Genomic DNA, 7,446 nt, shown 5'->3' with positions numbered 1-7,446 from the left:
TTCAGTAATCCAGAATTAAAGCCCATTAGGCATAGAAAACAAAATAATAGAAGCTGGGCTTCTGTGGCTCACACCTGTAATCCTAGCCACTCAGGAGGCTGAGATCTGAGGATTGAGGTTCAAAGCCAGCCCAGGCAGAAAAGTCTGTGAGACTCTTATCTCCAATAAATCACCAGAAAACTGGAAGTGGCACTGTGGCTCAAGCAGTAGAGCACTCGCCTTGAGCTGAAGGACACAGAGACAGCGCCCAAGCCCAGAGTTCAAGCCCCACGACTGAAGAAAAAAAAGAAAAGAAAGGAAACTTAAGTCTCTATACATATTACATGAAGTAGTGGTAGAGGCTCCCTGGAAGGCCTTCTCCCATACATTAGTAGTATGTTAAAACACCATTATTTATCTCTTTCCAGTCTTTTGACTATCTATGATCAAATGTCACAAAGAGGAGACTGAAATCTGAGGATCAAGGTTCAATGCCAGCCATGGCAGAAAAATTCAAGAGACTCATCTCCAATTGACTAGCAAAAAGTCTGACTCAAATCCCAGTAGTTGCAAAAAGAAGGGAAAAAAATCAAGTGTAGTTTCTGTTCTTATCAGCGTAACATCTGGTATGTCCTCTATCTGAGGACAATATAATTTAATAAATAATTTTGGAGTAGGAAGATCCAATAGAAAATTGCTTAGATAGCTTCATCTATTCTACAAAATAACCTGTTATTGCATTACTTCCAGGAATTGTGTACTCCACCCTTCCAACCCTCCTAGGGAATTAGAATGGTTGTAAATTACAAGACAACAGGCTGGGAAGGTGGCTCAGTGGTAGAGCACTTGCCTTGCATGCATGAGGCCCTGGGTTCAATTCCTCAGCGCCACATAAACATAAAGAAAAAAGCCAGAAGTGCCGCTGTGGCTCAAGTGGTAGAGCACTGGCCTTGAGCTGAAGAGCTGAGGGACAGTTCCCAAGCTCAGAGTTCAGGCCCCACGACCGGACCCAAAAAAAAAAAAGAAAAGAAAGAAAAGAAACAACATAGCCCAGTGCCAGTGGCTCAAACCTGTAGGCCTAGTTACTCAGTAGGCTGAAATCTGAAGATCTTTATTCAGAGCCAACCTGGGAAGAAAAGTCCAGGTGACTCCATCTTCAAAATAACCAATAAAAATAGCCAGACTGCAGGCATAGCTCAAGTGGTAGAGTGCAAGCCAAGCAAGCAAGGTGAGTAAGCACAAGGCCCTGAGTTCAAACTCCTGTTGCAGCAAACACACACACACACACACAAAACAAATAACATAACAAAGTTATGTGGCTTGGTTCATTAAAACTTAGGTTTGTGTGTCAAATCATTTCCTCTGAGAAACATAAATCTCATTAAGTATTTACATTTTATTATTTACTTATTTATTGTGTCCATCCTGGGACTTGATTTCAGGGCCTGGGCACTGTTCCTGAGCTTTTTGTTCAAGGCTAGTGCTCTACCACCGAGTTTGAGTCCCAGTCTCACAAAACAAAACAATCAAACAAAAGTAAAACCAAGCTGGGTGCTGGTGGCTCACACCTGTAATCCTAGCTACTCAGGTGGCTGAGATATGAGGTCCAAAGCCAGCCTGGTCAAAAAAGTCCATGAGAGCCGGGCGCTGGTGGCTCACGCCTGTAATCCTAGCTACTCAGGAGGCTGAGATCTGAGGATCGCGGTTCAAAGCCAGTCCGGGCAGGAGAGACCTAGAGACTCCTATCTCCAATAAACCACCAGAAAACCGGAAGTGGCGCTGTAGCTCAAGTGGTAGAGCGCTTGCCTTGAGCTGAAGAGCTGAGGGACAGCGCCCAGGCCCAGAGTTCAAGCCCCACGACCAACAACAACAACAACAAAAAAAGTCCGTGAGACTCTTATCTTCAATTAACCACCAGAAAACAGTAAATAGGCCTGTGGCTCAAAGTTGTAGAGTACTAGCCTTGAGTGAAAAAAGCTCAAGGACTATGTCAAAGTCCTGAGTTCAAGCCCCATGACTGACAAAAACACAAAATGGAGTGTAGATGAAAAATCTTGAAGAAGGTGCTCGGGCATAGTACGTTTGACTTTTAAGTTTTCAGTGCTGGGGATCGAACTCAGGGCCTCATTAACGCTCAGCACTCTACCACTGAATAAAATTCCCCAATCCTAAACTAGCTGGGGTATAGCTCAAATGGTAGACAACCTGCTAGCAAGTGCAAGTTTTGAATTGAAAGCCCAGTACCACCAGGAAAAAAAAATGTGATCATCTCTAATTTAAATTGACAATGGCTGAGAACATTCTGCACACTTGGGGTTTGGTCTCTGATTGCAGTTACATTATTAAATAATAGCACTTTATCAATTTACTTTCAAAGGAAACATTTGCTTTCCTCCCATGTATAGTGTACATAGTCTGTGAAATTATTATAGTGAGATGACTTCTTTTTGTTCCAAAGCTCCTTTCTGAGTTCTGTTTACCTGGTGCAATCTTCTGCTTTTGGCAGTGATGAATGGAAGACTTAATGTTTCTTTACACAATGGGTTCGCAGAAGTACACATGATCTACATTGGTTAGGCCACATACTACTGTGACTCTGCTGCTTCCCATAAGTGGGTCTCTGTCAACTGACTTGGCCACTCAAGGGTTTCCCTGGAACTTTTGCTGTTGGGATATATAGCTTTAGAGATACCAGTGGTCATTTCTGCCACCAAATGAGGGTGTAGATTAAGGCAGTACAGAGAAAAGCAATGATGAAACCTAAAAATAAAATTTTAATTACATTAAAAATGCCAGCAGGTGTCATAGCCTGAGAGGTGGCAGTCTAACAGCTCTTTATAATTTCCAGCCAGTTTATATATATATTATATAATACATATATAAATGTTTATATATTGTCATATAATATATTCACATATAAACATATATATTATACATAAACATGTTATATATAAATTTATACATGTATTTTTGTTTTATATATGCTTATCTGTATATATGATTATATATACTAATATATGTAATTATATATAGTAATTATATATTATATATAATTTGTGTATTTTATTATATAAATATTTGTTTACATATGTGTTTATATGTATTATATATGTATATATAATGTGTCATACATAAAGCCTTTTTCCTTATTTTTCCTTTTGAGATAGTGACTAGCTTTGTAGCTCGAAACTGTAGAATAAAGTAGAACGTAATGTCTGGTTCAAAGAATAAAACAGTCTTACTACTTGATACTTGTATAATACCATGAGTATTCTATTTTCTTGAGATTTTATTCCAACCAGGTTAAGTTTCAGTGCTGGGCCAGGTGCTGGTGGCTCACGTCTATAATAATCCTACCTACTCAGGAGGGTGAGATATGAGTATCACTGTTCAAAGCCAGCCTGGGTAGGAAAGACTGTGAGAATCTTATTTCTAATAAACCACTAGTAAACTGGAAGTGGCACTGTGGCTCAAGCAGTAGAGCGCTTGCCTTGAGCTGAAGAGTGCAGGACAGTGCTCAAGCCCAGAGTTTAAGCCCCAGGACCACTACCACTACCAACAACAAAAAGTTTCAGGGCTGGGAATGTGGCTTACTGGTAGAGTGTTTGCCTAGTCTAGTATGCATGAAGCCCTGGGTTTGATTCCTTAGTACCACATAAACAGAAAAAAGCTGGAAGTGGTAGAGCATTAGCCTTAACCACAGAGAGGCTCAGGGATAGAGCCCAAACCTGAGTTCAAGCCCCAGGACCGGCAAAAAAAAAAAAAAAAAAGTAATAAATTTAAAAAGTAATAAATTTAAAAAAGTAATATTTAAAATTTAAAAAAGTAATAAATTTAAAAAGGTGTAAAAATCTTTTCACTCTACTATTCTTCTGTGTATTCTGTTTATGTCTATAGTTCATTTTCTATGACAGACTGTAGATTTAAGAAAATCTTTCATGTATATTAAAAAAATTATTGTAAAGGAGATATACAGAGGGGTTACAGTTATGTAAGTCAGGTAATGAGTACAATGTCACCTCTCCCGCATTTTCTCCCAGTATTTCCCTCCCAATCCCGCGCGCGCGCGCGCGCACACACACACACACACACCCACACCCACACCCACAAACACACAGATTTTCTTTTTTGGTCAGTTGTGGGGGTTTGAACTCAGGGTCTAAGAGCTGTGCCTAAACTTTTACTAGCTCAAAGCTAGTGCTCTACCACTTTGAACCACAATACTACTTTCAGTTTCCTGGTGGTTAATTGGAGATAGAGGTTCACAGGGAGTTTTCTCTCAAGGATGGCTCTGAACCAGATCTTAGCCTCCTGAACAGCTAGGATTCCAGGCATGATCCACCAGTACCCAGCTCATACATTAAAAAAAACAAAAAAAAAACCAACTGATTTCGGGCTGGGAAGGTGGCTCAGTGTTAGTGGCTCAGAAAAAGCCGGAAGTGGGGCTGATGCTCAAGTGGTAGAGTGATAGCCTTCAGCTGAAGAGCTGAGGGACAGTGCCCAGGCTCAGAATTCAGGCCCCATGACTGACAAAATAAATAAATAAATAAAAAAAAATATATGTATAAAATACTGATTTCAATTTTTGTAGTATTTCACTGATTCTGCCAGAAGTATATAATTTCATTAAAATTTTTTTTGAAGCAGTATATAACTTTGTAGTACAGACAGCCTCTATCTTGTGATCTTGTCCTAGCTTACTGAGTACTGGACTTGCAGGTGTGTGCCAAGCTATGAGACTGGAAGATTTATGATAGTGGGGCAGTTAACATTTTCATTGCCCTTGTAGGTTTCAGATCTTACTGCTTTTGTAATTAAAAAAGTAATATAAGGATGTTGTTTGAAAAGATTCTAACAGAACTATACACAGTAGAAAATTAAAAGCTCCATAATCATATTTCATATAGCCAAGTGTTACGAGACATAGGAAGATTTGGTCATAAAGAAATGTGGTAAGAGCTGGGAATGTGGCTTAATGGTAGAGTGCTTGCCTATCAGGCATGAAGCTCTGGGTTCAATTCCTCTGTACCATATACCCCAAAAAAGTTGGAAGTGGTGCTGTGGCTCAAGTGGTAAAGTGCAAGCCTTGAACAAAAGAAGCTTAGGAACAGCAGCCAGGCTCTGAGTTCAAGCCCAGGACTGACCAAAAAAAAAGGTAAATTTGTCTGACAAGGCCTAATTCCTAGAACACACAAAGACACAAAGAACTCAAGAAAACTAACTCCTCTCCTCCAAAGAATCACTAACTCAATTAACACATGGACAAAGGAGCTAAATAGAAACTTCTCAGAAGTAAAAATGGCCTATAAACACATGAAGAATTGCCATAAAAGAAATACAAATCAAGACAACATTGCGATTCCATCTCACTCTATTCAGAATGGGCATCATCAGGAATACATGATGGTAGAGATGTGGGGGAAAAAGAAGCCTTATCACACTGTTCATGGGAATGTAATATAATGCAATCACTTTGGAAGGCAGTTTGGAGATTCCTCAAACTCTAAACATAGAACTACCCTAGGATCTAGTGATATGACTGCTGGGTATTTATCCAAAAGATTTCAAGTCAGGTTATAATACTGTTGCACACTCACAATTCACCATAGCCAAGTTATGGAAACAGCCCAGATACCTAACAATTGACCAATGGATCAGGAAAGTATGGTGTGTGTGTGTAGATATATACACACATATTCATATATATATATATATATATATATATATATACACACACACACACACACACACACACATATATATCCAATGGAATTTTACTCATATATCAGGAAAAATAATAGTGTCATTTGTGGGGTAATGAATGGGATCTGGAAAAATTATGTTAAGTGAAATTACAGACATAGGGTGCATATTTTCTCTCATGTGTAGAAGTTAACACATAAATTATGAATACATATGTATTCACATATGTATATTCATATATACTGTATATGTAGTCACATATACAGTATCCTATGGACAGATATACACAAATTGACTAAACTGTATGTGGGGGAGGATTCCAATGGTGTAACTCCTTTGAAAAACTAATTTACAGTTTAAAAAATAAATGCCAGGAAGACAAAACATGTTTTGTCAGGAAAGGTTAAGTTCAAGCGGAGGGAGGCAGAGAAATGGAGAGAATAAGAATACAGTCATTATATTCAATATACAGATGTGAAATGGAACCAGATAATGTAGAAGGAGATGGGTAGAGTTGGGGCATGTGGCTGAAGAATGACAGAAGGGGTGACACTGATCAAGGTACATTGTACTTATGACATGTTGGATTGATAACTCCTTTGTATAACTACCTAAAGAAAATAAAAAAAATGTGACAAATACATGAATAGTATAAACATGGTCATAAGAAACAAAGCAACCAATGGGGATTTAGCCAGAAAGTTTGGTGTGGCCACACGGAGAAGATAAAGGCACAGGTAATACAATAGAGAAATCCTGACTTACGAATGAACAGAAATGCATTTTATTTAGTGAGATACGGACACATATGAGGAGAAATAGGTGTAAGTAGTTACATCTGAGGAATAGAACTTGTTATTAACAGGACAAATAACTGAGATGTTTGGTTATAAGCTTTTTTAGAGCTTCTTTTTGGAAGCCAGGGTCTCACTATGTAGCCAAGGATGGCCTCAAACTCATACATGGCATATGGTAGCCTAGAGGCTGCTATAGCCCAGATTGGCTTTGGGCTTAGTGATTCTCTTCTGTCTGCTAAGTGGCTGGTGTTATAGCTGTGTCCTGTTATGCTGGTCTTCAAATCATTCTATTACCTACCTTTTATTAATGTGTTGATAATAGCATTTAGTTGTTTTAAAGATTAACATAGATTTCTAGTATAGGCTTTGTCAGTTATACAAAATATCAGGGACAGAAGTAATTAATTAATATTTTAGAATATTTACAAATGAGATATTTTGGGGATGTCAGAGCACAAAATTCATTTGTTACACATTTAATCTGAAAGTGTTTAACACACATATAGACATTTGTGTTTCCTTTTGTTACTGTGGTGACAAGTGTAGCCATTGCACTCCGCTAGAGCCTATAGCTTGGGATGACAGGTGTGTGCCATTATGCTCAGGCATTGGCTGTGATGGAATCTCACAACTTTTATGTCTTAGCAACTTTATGAATGGAGATGCCCTGATCTCTGACTCCCAAATAACTAGGATTACTGGCTTCAGCCACCATGTCCAGACTAGTGAATATGGATTTTTGTTTTGTTTTTTTGGCTTGAACTCAGGGCCTGAGCACTGTCCCTGAGCTTCTTTTGCTCAAGGCTAGAACTCTACCCCTTGAGCCACAGCACCACTTCCAGCCTTTTCTTTTTATGTGGTACTGAGTAATTGAACCTAGGGCTTCATGCATGCTAGGTAAGCATTCTACCACTAAGCCACATTCCTAGTCCCAGGATGTTTTTTCATAAGGTAGAATTTTTCATCT

The 7,446-nt window shown here is 38.8% G+C and overlaps 1 pseudogene; it reads left to right on the top strand.

The window, feature by feature from the left end:
- Nucleotides 1–536: 536 nt before the first annotated feature.
- LOC122106388 lies at nucleotides 537–745 on the top strand (annotated as a pseudogene).
- Nucleotides 746–7,446: the final 6,701 nt, after the last annotated feature.

The sequence above is a fragment of the Dipodomys spectabilis genome, unplaced genomic scaffold, assembly GCF_019054845.1.
Source record: "Dipodomys spectabilis isolate Male_0828 unplaced genomic scaffold, ASM1905484v1 ptg000039l, whole genome shotgun sequence".
In the NCBI taxonomy this organism is placed as follows: domain Eukaryota; kingdom Metazoa; phylum Chordata; class Mammalia; order Rodentia; family Heteromyidae; genus Dipodomys; species Dipodomys spectabilis.
Note: the sequence above shows the minus strand (reverse complement) of the source record. Positions and strands in the feature narration are given on the sequence as shown.